The sequence below is a fragment of the Lactuca sativa genome, chromosome 3 (genome assembly GCF_002870075.4).
Source record: "Lactuca sativa cultivar Salinas chromosome 3, Lsat_Salinas_v11, whole genome shotgun sequence".
Classification (NCBI taxonomy): domain Eukaryota; kingdom Viridiplantae; phylum Streptophyta; class Magnoliopsida; order Asterales; family Asteraceae; genus Lactuca; species Lactuca sativa.
In genome coordinates, this window is record NC_056625.2 from 250674076 (window position 1) to 250687361 (window position 13286).

Genomic DNA, 13286 nt, shown 5'->3' on the forward strand with positions numbered 1-13286 from the left:
CATATTCGTAAACTTAATGATCTAATCATTTCTTTAATGTCTTCTAATTTTTCATCGTTATTTTCATTAGATGTTGTAGGTTGACATTCCGAAATGGAAGATCTACTTATAATAGTTGAAATTGGAGGTTCTATAATTGAGTTTCTTTTTATTAACGGATTAGTTATTATTCGTGATTTTTTTATTTCTTGAGACATATTTAACAAATTAATCTTGTTATCTTATCTTCAAGATTTTTTTATTTGTTCTTGTTTCCAATTTATACTATTATCTATTATATGTATTTCTTCAATATTAGATATGCAATTAATTATTGATTTGTTAGAATCTATTTTTAGATCTAAAAGAAATTTTTTAGATTGTTTCAGTGTTTTACGAAAAACTTTTAACTCTTGTTTATTAATATTTAAACTTCAAAAAACTCATGATTATAATTCTATAAGAACAATAATTTACTTGTGTAAAGTTACGATAAAATTTAATAGCTTTAAAAATAAAAGTGAAGTTTATTATATCTACTATTTTTTATGATGAGTATGTCAAATGATATATATAAATGTAATAACATTTATAATGATGCATGATGAATATTTTTCTTATGAACGAACGAATTAATACTCATATTTATAATAAACATGATAAGAACGAAACTTAGCTCTGATACCAAAATTTTCATAAACATGCTCTGATATTTTTCATAAACATGCTCTGATACCAAAATTTTCAACATAGTATAATCGATGATTATAACGAGAGATGTGGATGATTATACCTGAATGATGCGTCAGAATGATCTTGATGATAGATTAATTATATGTATAGGTTAGATAGGGCTCTGCTATAGCAGAACCCTCTGTTGAAATAGTTTATCTATTTCTTAATTGCAGAGCGTCTATCCAAATTATCCAAAAGCATTCATATAATCATCACCAAGATTTTTCTGACGCATCATTCAGGTATCATCATCCACTTCTATCGTTACAATCATCGATAATACTATGTTGAAAATTTTGGTATCAGAGCTAAGTTTCGTTCTTATCATGTTTATTATAAATATGAGTATTCATTCGTTGTTCATAAGAAAAATATTCATCATGCATCATTATAAATGTTATTACATTCATATATATATCATTTGACATACTCATCATAAAAAAAGTAGATATAATAAATTTCACTATTATTTTTAAAAACTATAAACTATTAAATATGTCTCAAGAAATAGAAAATTCACCAATAATTATTAACAATGAAGAAAATGAATCTGAGTATACTTTTGACGCTTTAATTAATAAAAATAATATCAATAAAGATGCTATATGAAAATCTAATTTTACACTATCCGAAAAACATAATTTTATAAATAACACATTAAAAAACTTTTTTTCTAGAAAAAATATTATATATTATGGAAAAATTATAGGAGAAGAACCAATACCCATAAAATCAACTCAAAGAAATATTATTATACCTATAATAAATAAACAACAAATTAGAAATATATTATCTAATATTAAAGAAATAGACAAATTAATAACAATTGCTTGTATTCACATATCAATTATTCAAGTAATTTTAAAAAGTATTTTTAGTGACTTAGATACACCATTAGAATTAGAAATTAGAGATGATCGTATAATTAATAATCAAGAAAATGTTATTGCAAAAGAAAAAGATAACTTAATTGAAGGAAAAATAAAATTTAATATTAATATTCAACTAGGATTGAGTCTTAAAGATAAAAATCTAAGTAATAGTATTATCATACGATATAAATTATTAAGACAAAATTTTATGTTAAAAGGTAATCATCCATTTACTATTACATATCAAATAAATTATGCATTAACAAACTCTCATCATAGTATTACGTTTAAAACAGAAGATAGAATTTATATCGATAAATTATTTACCCCTTTGTTATCACTTGAGTCACCAAGTATGACTAATAATAGAATTTTTAATGAAACTAATTGTCAATAAATAATAACTACTCCGTTAATAAAAAGAAACCCAATTATAGAACCTCAAATTTCAACTATTATAGGTAGATCTTCCATTTCGGAATGTCAACCTACAACATCTGATGAAAATAACGATGAAAAATTAGAAGATATTAAAGAAATGATTAAATCATTAAGTTTACGAATATGACAGAATCATTTAGTAATTCCTTAAAATATTTTAAAACACTTGAAGGTCCATATCAAAATATAAATGTAATGCCCCGATTCTCAGGTATTGATTTATGTTGACTCTTTTTGGTCTTTGGGTCTAATCAACGAGCTGGTCGCCCTACTCGTCGAGTAGTAGCGGGCTGGTCCACGTATTTTAATGACCAACTCGCCGAGTCCAAGAGGGGACTCTGTGACAACTCGAAATTTCCATTTTGTACGAACATTAGCTATTCAATAGAAGCTAGTCCAGTTTCAATGAATTTCAGACTTTTCCGAATAAGTTGGTGTACATTAGGGTTTATGTTTAAGGAGATATCAGGAGAGTGGATGCTCATGGGTTTGTGAAACTTGAGTATTCAAAACTTCTTAATGTTAGAGTTCAATTCCGGAATAAAAATATTTTCTGCCAAAATATTTCAGGACTATAAATAGATTTCTGAACTAAATTCATTCATTATTCACATTTCCAACTAGAAAAAAGCCATTTTCTCTCTCACGGATCTTCGGGTTTTCATCCCAAATCATGAGTACACTTCTCTAGTTGTTTTATAATGCTTGTTATATGCTTAATAACATAGATTACATGTAAAATATGTGAGATCCAGGAGTTTACCGCCCAAGAACGTTCTTGGGGAGTAAACTCCAAAATGTAGCTTAAAGGCTATCTAGTCCCATTTCCTTGTTAGGTAACTAGCTTAGGATAATATGTATGATCATTTGAGACTAGAAAACAATCAAGAACACATAGCTTAGGGTGTTCACGGCCCAAGAACTTCTTGGACCGTGAACTCCAAATTCAAGGGCCAAATGTGCCCTAATCACTCCTAAGGCTTTAGACTTTAATACCCATTTAATCCTAGCTAATTTATGGACTTCAAAACATCAAAAGCACCCCTTAAAGTGAGTTTACGGCCAAGAGAATGCTCATAGGCCGTAAACACCAAATAAGGGCACCAAAGTGTGCCTAGGGTCCTCCTTAGCCTTAAACAAATGCCTAGAATTTATCCTACTTGTGTTTGTGACTTGAAAGAATTAAAACACCCATCCCATGAGAGTTTACGGCCGTAAACTCTAAGGGATATGGTCTTTTGGCCGTAAACTCCTCAAAGGAGTATTTTCTATGCCCTAAACTACCCAAAGGATTAAACCACCAAGCAAGGCTTATACTAGAAATCATATGGCACTTTAAAACACCAATTACCACCAAGATTGGAGTTCACGGCCGTAAACTCAAGGGTTTACGACCATAAACTCCTTGTGTGGGGTTTATTGAGTAGTGAACACTTATATAAGACCCTTTGGTACATTAAACCCCTTTAGCCTTGTCCCATAACAACCTAGAAGCAACCCTTAGGACCTATAACACTTATACCAAGTGTTTACATGTTCCTGAGTGTCCCAACTTATTTCATTAAGTTATTATTTGGCTAATTAGTTATATATATGCTCATTATATGATAACTAGGCTCGTGCGTGTGGACAAGTCTCCGTTTGCCACCTAGCACGGTATCCGACACTTCAATCCAATCCACTCACCACAAGTGAGTTCATACCCCTTTAATTAACCTTTCAAATACTTTTAAATGTTTTAAATACTTTATGGGGGGATACAAGTTAAATACTTATAGTTATTACATCAATCAAATGTGATTAATAACTAGAAAACCAATGATTTTATTACTGTTCAACCGTTTATCAAACTGTTTTACTTCAAACTATTTTACAAACTCTTTTACTTATCAAATACTTTTATTTAAACTTTGTTATACTTCTTATAAATTGCATGCCCATATATGTATAGATATATAAGCAATGTTTAAAGGGCTTAGGAAGGCCATCCGCCCTATTTCCTTTTCGCGCTTGAGATGTGGTCTGGTGGGATATCGGGTACTCATCCGAAGGCCGTTTAAACATTAGTTATATATCAAATGTACATATATAGACATAAAAGTACTCCTTTATTCATACTTATCAGTACATCATTAGTAAGTTACCATCGGGGTAACACAGGATCATACTACTACAATTTCTAGATCAATGAGTCAGTTCATTCATGAGTCAATACTTATTACTACGAGTACATATATAACTATACTAGACAGAGAACATATACAACTATACTAGACAGAGAACATATACAACTATACTAGAGGAAGAACATATACAACTATACTAGAACAGTTCATTATATTACATATACTAGAATACGTTCATTATTGTGATATGAATCGGAGCATGACTTAAATGCCATGGCCCGAGTTGTATCCAGAGTCTCTTGAAGGGAGAGCGTGAGTTTGCGTATAGATCTATACTGGATTGACTATCCTACACCTTGCTGCTAGCTACAGCCGGACCTGCAGGTCTGCGGGTGCCAAACGTCATTCCGTTATTACGACCATTCGTATGTCATTGTTACCAGTCAATAGTATGGTGCAATTAGTCACATGATACCTTAATATAAATCCGGTTTAAGGTAGTTAGTACAGCAGTAGTTCCTATAATACAACACTACAGTACTACAATGATTTACCCATTACATATATTTAGTGATTATTTCACTTAAACTTTAATGTACAAACTATATTTTGTTAAATGATAGTTACACTTGGGAAATTACACACTTTTACAACAAATGAGCATACAAAACAGTTAAGCCTTGGTAGAAGGCTACTTTAATAGAAAATATAGGTTTTTCTGAGAGATTCAAACTTTTACAAACATTTACTTACATTTTACAAACTTACACTTGAGACATGTTCAAACGTTTTGATAACAAACACCGACACTAAAATACTTATGAATTCACCAGCTTAATGCTGATAAACTCTTTCAAAATAACTTGTATTCTCAGGTCATCAGTAGACAGGTACCAATGCCAGCTTTTGAGAAGATGGAGCGCATTCAAGACTCATCTTATTATTTTGATTTACATTATATTTTTGGTGTCTAAAACTGTACAGAACATGCTTGTATTAAAATTATATATTTAATGCAATGGATGATGTTGTTTGCTTATTTACATTTACTGTGTTGTGATACTTTACATGACGTCCTCCGCCCCAGAACATTTCCGCCGTTCTTGGTTTTGGGGTGTGACAGATTGGTATCAGAGCATTGTTTATAGTGAATCAAGTATATCAACCCATAAAAGATATACTAAACTATAAACCCATTAGGGATTAAAGCACTCTGACTTAGAGTCTATACTTTAAATATTAAAATATTTAATCAAGTATACTAGTCTGCATTCATACTAGAATCAGTGTCCCAATGACAAGAACAAAAGTATTACGATTGTTAAATATGACAGGTGAGCTCGGGGATGTATGGTCAGTCCTGGGAATGGCATAGCCTGATCAACTATGCTGGTCCGAGGAGTGATTAGCATATGCCCTAGAATGGTTGTGATATGTTAACAAGTCTAAAAACTTACCAACAATACCACAAGAAGATCAGTAGAACCTAAACTTAAAATACTATAGGTGTATTTTGTACTAGTAGCTACATGTATACTATATTCTTATACCTCTCTTCTCGCGTAGATTTAAATGGCTGGATTCCATCACGGCGACCCGTACTTTCCAAATGAAGGCAATGTCGGGTGGATTGAAGAAGAGCTCGAAGATGAGCATCCAATCCCTTTGGATGATCACCTCCCAGAAGGTTTTTTCTGATGGATCCGACTCCGAGCCTCAAGTCAACAACCTACCGCTAGTAGGTCAAGCCCCGAACAACAACCCCCAACCAGCTTTTCTAGGTCCTACACCCTTGTGGGCAACCAACTTGAATCGCTGGAGTAACGAACAGGGTCAACCCTTACCTTACTTTGGGGACCGAACCTTTTACCACGTTAGCGATGGTGGCTCTGCGGATCGAGCTCTGCCCGTCATTATCCGCAGAATAGCTCGTAACGTTGAGCAAGGTCAAGCAGCCATCGACCGGGTCATGGAGATTGATGCCAACTCTGGTGTCAACACAATCCGCATCCACCGTCTTGAAGAAGACATGGAACGGACCCGGAGAACCAATGAAACCCTGTAGCAACAGCTGGCTGCCTCCCGAGCTGAAGTCTTGGAACTTCGAGCCCGTCAGAGGGCTCAGGAGCGACACCTTCAAGAGGTGTTTCGACAAGTGTCAGACCTCAGGTCTTGCCCAAGGAATTCCCGTCGCCATTAGATGATGTCTAGTACATCTCTGTCTTTTGGTTAAGGAATAGCCTTTAACATCTGTGCTCTAAGTAGCACTTGTCTGTAAAATATTCCTAACTTTCAGTACTCTATTTAGGAATCTAAGAACTGTCAAACTTTTCTGTATGGTATGATGTAAGACCTACTGTTAGGTCGATTTTCCCTGAACTTATTACATCAGTAATACCAGTATTATTGACATCTATCTAATCTGTGGGAAAAATCTGTACATTTGTGTATCCTACTAATATTCCTTGTTGTGATCTCAAACACTCATTCAACTGTTGGGCTATGGTTAGTTAGTCCATGTGTCACTCTCACGTTGCTTACAAATTGATTCTTACCATTTTTCTTATCTTTATAAACTTATAACTGAAAGATACCTCCTCGCAAATCTCCCAGGAATAACCCTGCACCTCCACCGCCTCCGGTCATCGATACTGCAACCCTGAATGCTGCCGTAGCTGCAGCAGTGGCAACTGCCATGGCTCAGTATCACTCATCTGATGCCAGCAGATGTGGAACCCCTGTGGAATCAATTCAGGTTGAAACCCCTGTGCGCTCGAGAGAGTGCTCCTACAAGGGTTTCACCAACTATAAGCCGATGCCCTTCCATGGCACCGGCGGAGTCATTACCCTCTCGTAATGGTTCGAGAAGACTAAATCAGTCTTCGTAATCTGTTCATGCCCTGCTGCGAGCAAAGTCAAATATGCCGCGTGCACCTTTGAGGGAATGGCCCTGACGTGGTGGAACGGCCACGTTAAAGCTCTTACCCTCGTCGTAGCCAACGACATGGGCTGGGAAACGATGAATGACCTCATGATTGAGGAATACTGCCCGAGGGGCGAAGTCCAGAAATTGGAGCAGGAACTTTGGAACCTGACCATGAAGGGCACCAACGTGGTTGCTTATACCCCCAGATTCAGCGAACTGGTGGCCCTCTGCCCCAATATGGTTCCCACTGAAGGGAAAAATATCGAAAGGTACATATGGGGGTTAGTGCCTCCGTATCAGGGGAACATCCTATTATCAAACCCCGCTACCTTCAACAGTGCCAAGCGACTGGCACAGCGACTCATTGACCATGGAGTCAAAACTTCTGCAACAACAACCACCCTAACCATCCCGGAACCCTCCAAACCCGCTGACACTAAGCGGAAATTCTGGGAAGAGAAGAAGAGACAGCGAGCTGCCAAAAAGCAGTAAATTGTGGCTGTGCATGCCGCGATAACCCCTGCTGTTGCTACTGCTCCGGTGAGGCAGTATGCTGGAAGTTTTCCTAAGTGCAACAAATGCAACTTCCACCACAACGGCCCCTGCCGTGAAATGCAGTGCTCTAACTACAATAGGAAAGGACACACCGTCCGTTTCTGTAAATCCCGGCGAAGCCGATCACCCATGTCCCCGGCTCTGGCGCGAGCCCGACCTGCTATGGATGTGACGAAGCAGGCCACTATAAGAGGGACTGCCCCAAAGCAAAGAATGTTGGTGGAGCAGAAAGGGTACTATCTATAGGCCACGGGGAAGCAGTTGCTGACCCGACAGTGGTGACTGGTAAGTTCCTCCTCGATAACTCCTATGCATGCATTCTGTTCGATAGTGGAGCGGAGCGAAGCTTCATAAACCATAAATTTGCTCGCATGCTTAAACAACCACCACACGCACTCAAAGAACAATTCATAGTAGAAATGGCTAATGGAAAAACAGAAAGTACGAATAGCATATACTTAGGCTGTACCCTAACTCTAGACAACCATTCATTCCCAATCGACCTTATGAAGGTCTCAATTAAAAGCTTCGACGTTATCATCGGCATGGATTGGTTAAGGCTTCATCGCACCGACATCATGTGCTTCGAGAAAGCAGTCCGTCTAAACCTCCCATCTAACAAAACTCTTATAGTCTACGGCGACAAACCCGGTGCGAGTCTACGTATAATATCAAGTATTCAAGAACAGAAGTATATGCGTAAAGAATACCATGCATTCCTTGCTCACGTCGTCGATACGAGCCTCGAAACAAAAGAACTAAAGAACATCCAAGTAGTGAGCGACTTCCCCGACATTTTCCCAGAAGAGCTACCTGTATTACCTCCGCAGCGACAGGTCGAGTTCAGAATCGACTTAGTCCCAGGAGCTACCCCAGTAGCCAAGTCGCCCTACCGTTTAGCACCAGCTGAGATGCAAGAACTCTCTGGTCAACTTAACGAACTGCTCAGAAGGGGCTTTATAAGACCAAGTTTCTCACCTTGGGGAGCACCGGTTTTGTTCGTTAAGAAGAAAGACGGATCATTCCGTATGTGTATCGACTACAAAGAACTCAACAAACTGACGGTCAAGAATCGTTACCCTCTGCCTCGCATAGACGATCTATATGACCAACTGCAAGGGGCGAACTATTTTTCCAAAATTGATCTGAGATCCGGATATCACCAGTTACGAGTACTAGAGGAGGATGTGCCGAAAACAGCCTTCCGAACTCGTTACGGACACTACGAGTTCGTGGTGATGCCATTCGGATTGACCAATGTGCCCGCCGTTTTCATGGATCAGATGAATAGAGTATGCCGACCTTACTTGGATCAGTTCGTCATTGTCTTCATTGATGACATCCTGATCTACTCCCGAAGTAAGGAAGAGCATGGCGATCACCTGCGACAAGTTCTAGGAACTTTACGAACGGAGAAGCTCTATGCGAAGTTCTCTAAATGTGAATTTTGGATCCGAAGAGTCGAATTCTTAGGACATGTGGTAAGCGAAGAGGGAATCCACGTGGACCCATCCAAAATTAAGGCCATTGAGAACTGGTCAGCACCGAAGACGCCTACAGAAATTCGTTAATTTCTAGGTCTTGCTGGCTACTACCGCAGGTTCATACAGAACTTCTCCCGAATTACGAAACCTCTTACAACACTGACCCAGAAAGGCATGGCCTTTGACTGGGAAGAGAAACAGGAGAGAGTGTTCCAAACGCTCAAACGAGCCTTGTGCACCACACCAATACTATCCCTCCCCCGAAAGGATAGAAGACTTCGTTGTCTATTGTGACGCGTCAAATCAAGGTCTCGGTTGTGTTCTGATGCAACGGGGTATGCCGGCCTTACTTGGATCAGTTCGTCATTGTCTTCATTGATGACATCCTGATCTAGTCCCGAAGTAAGGAAGATCATGGCGATCACCTGCGACAAGTTCTAGGAACTTTACGAACGGAGAAGCTCTATGCGAAGTTCTCTAAATGTGAATTTTGGATCCGAAGAGTCGAATTCTTAGGACACGTGGTAAGCGAAGAGGGAATCCACGTGGACCCATCCAAAATTAAGGCCATTGAGAACTGGTCATCACCGAAGACGCCTACAGAAATTTGTCAATTTCTAGGTCTTGTTGGCTACTACCGCAGGTTCATACAGAACTTCTCCCGAATTGAGAAACCTCTTACAACACTGACCTAGAAAGGCATGGCCTTTGACTGGGAAGAGAAACAGGAGAGAGTGTTCCAAACGCTCAAACGAGCCTTGTGCACCACACCAATACTATCCCTCCCCCGAAGGGATAGAAGACTTTGTTGTCTATTGTGATGCGTCAAATCAAGGTCTCGGTTGTGTTCTGATGCAACGGGGTAAGGTTATCGCCTATGCCTCGAGACAGCTGAAGACACACTAAGTTAACTACACGATCCACGATCTTGAGCTAGGAGCAGTTGTGTTTGCTCTGAAGATATGGAGACATTACTTGTATGGCATGAAAAGCACAATTTTTACCGACCACTAGAGTTTACAACACATATTTGATCAGAAGGAGCTCAACATGCGACAACGACGGTGGGTAGATGATGAGAATTGTTACCGAGATTTGAGAAAGCAAAGTTTGATTTGAGTAATTGAAGATATAGAACATGAAGAGTAAATATTAATCAGATCTCATATTGATAAAGACTGATTACAACATAAGCAGAAAAGAGATATTTGTTACGAAAAGTCTCTTTCTACTTCTAACCTCAGTCCCTATTTATAGGGAACATGAGTGCACAGAAAATATACTAAGTTTAGACATTTAACTTCGCATAAAGATGACTTAGTAAAATAACATAAAATGCGAAACTATACAAAACACTATATTCGACTTTTACAATTTTACATCTACATTCTCCCTCTTTGTAAACAGTCGAAGCTATTCATCCCATAAGCTTTTGAACAGCTGAGTGGATTGTCTTTCGCACTTCTCCATACCAGGAGATCACCTTCTTGAGATCTTTCTTGTCTCCTTCATTGTTCTTCTTGCAATTGTTCATACGAACAATAAAGTGCGTATATTGCGAAGAATTATATCTTTCAATCTCTTAGACTTTAAATAAGAACTTCTTAGGTTTCCCTTTTGTATCTCTTCCAGAAAACACCATGCCGAAAGGTTTCAGGCATATTTCTCCAACAATATATTTCGATAATGCTGATTGAGATAAAGTTTCTTCCCAAGGAACGTTCACTTCTCTTCCCAACACATTAGCCAGTTCTTCATCTGTAAGAGCCAAACAATCGAAGTAGTTGTCGATGTATGTCTTCACATGTGCGAAGCCTATCTTGAACACTTCAGTCTCAGAGCCTTTGAGATTATTTTCTTCCGTATGCTTCAAAATCAGAGCCACTTGAATTAAATGTTCATCAGAGGAAAATCTGCTACAGTGAAGTCATACCGCTTGTTCTCTGCTCGGATAACAAAACAACGAAAATTTTGAAGCATGTCTTCAAACAATATGTCTTTCTTGATTGTCAGCACCTTTTTGATCTTCATTAAAGACCAAACTTCATCTGGATTCTTCCCCAAAACAGCATGAAATCTGATTTACATGTGTATATAATCATCAGGATTATCAAACTTCTCACTAATCTTGTACTGAGCAGTGATGAATAGCATTTCATTTATTGGAAAATCCAGCTGACAATTGTCTGAATTCACAATATCATAACTTCTCTTTGGCTTCTTCTCGAATTCGTACATTTCCCTCCCCATAACTTTTGACTCTATAGTTTCGTAAGAGTAAAGCTTCGCAGGATCTCCTTTGTTCGTCGTGGGAGGATCACTTGCCCTCTGCCTCATGATACTTTGTACTTGCCTCATCCTTTCCAACTCTGCTTCAGCCTCAGCTTTCTTCTCCTCCTTTGATTTTTCATATAAAATCCCTTTTCCTTTTCCCACCATATCTGTTTGAGGTTTTGAACTTGAACCTCCTTCTTTTTCTCCAATAACGATTCCTTTGGCAATCGTTTTTGTGGTTACTGTGGTTGAGGAAATTGGCTTCGTAAGTATGGGAAGAGTAGTTATAAGCTGAGTAGATATAACTTTTCCAACTGTCTTCGCATCCTCTTCTTTACTTAAACTTTTCTCTCCCCCTTGCACCCCTGTGAAAGCAGGTGGGGCACCCTTTGGTAGTAAAGAAGTAAAATTGGCGAGTGGAGCAAGAGCTTTCTGAATTGCTTGTTCTAAAGTATTAATCTTTAGAGACAAGAACTCAGGAGTGAGAATTTGTGTAGTTGAAGATTGCAAAACCACCATTTTAAGCTCAGACACCAACTTGGTTAGCTGATCAAGCTTCTCCTTTGTTTCTTCGTTATGGGCTTCAAGAATAGGAACATCAACAAACTTTTGTACTCTTGAAGAAACCTCCGCAATCTGCTTTTGAACTTCAGCATTTTGAGTATGAATATCCTGAAGCTCCTTCGCAAGTTTAGATTTCAACTCATGAAGCTTATAGTTGACATCCTCCCGAACTTTCTTCACATCCTGTACAAAAAGAACATGATGTTCTTTTGCAACAGCTTTCAAATCCTTGACCACTGAAGAAAAATTGATCCCTTGTGCTTGAATGCGAAGCTCATTATTCTTGTCAGATTGATCAACCTTCTCCATAATACGCTTCTCAACACCTTTGATCATTACATCAATCTCCATTGCTGATATAGAAGTCATCCTGCCGGAATCAGCTTGCGACTGAATAATAGCATTCAACTTCTGATTCAGCATTTTAAATTGTTTTCCTGTCATAAGCATATGATCAGTAATATCCTCCTCCTCTGAATCAAAATGAATGTCTTCAATTATCCATCCAAAGGCACCTCCTTCAGCTTCATTATCAGATAAAGGTTGCGAAAGTTGAGGATTTTTGGGTGATTGAGATGGAAAAAGTGTTGTAAATGGGTTTTGAAGAGCATGATCAAAAATTGATGAAGTGGTGGATAAAGTTGTGAATGGAATTGAAACAATTGGTAAAGAAATAGGTAAGGAGATTGGGATTGTGGTTGCAACACTCAGGATAGGTGCCCCCGTATCAGATACGTTGACAACCGTATCAGAAATAGGTACCTCCTCAGAAACTGATTTGGTAGTGACTATTTCGAGTGGTTTGGTGAGTGGTAAGGTGGTAGAGATTTGCGAAGTATGGATGATAGGTAATGAAACATTTACCGTAGATGTTACTGGTGGAGTTTCTGGTACTATTTCTTCATCAGATGATTCATTGCGAATCACCATCTTCCTTCTTTTGATGAGAGTACGTTGCATGTTCTTGGCAACATCTTCAGCTCTTTGCCTCTTCTTTCCTGGAGAAACCGGAGCTGGAATACTATGAATAGTAACGCCTTTACTGCTCACCTCGGCCTTGCGAATTTTCTTCAATACCTCAGACTTAGAAGGTATTATTTCTTTCTTTGACTTAGATGAAGTTTCTTCAATCTGAATATCTTCATCTTGAACTTGTTGGGTAGGTGAACCTTTCGCATCCTTCTTTATGAGCTTCTTCTTCTTTGACGGAGCAGCAACATCCAATAGTACTCCAGTCTGATCTGATTGATCAACTGTTCGCAAATATCTCACCAAGAATTTGTGAGTTTGAGATACCTTGCGAAGCATCGCATCTGGAATGCAAGCCACA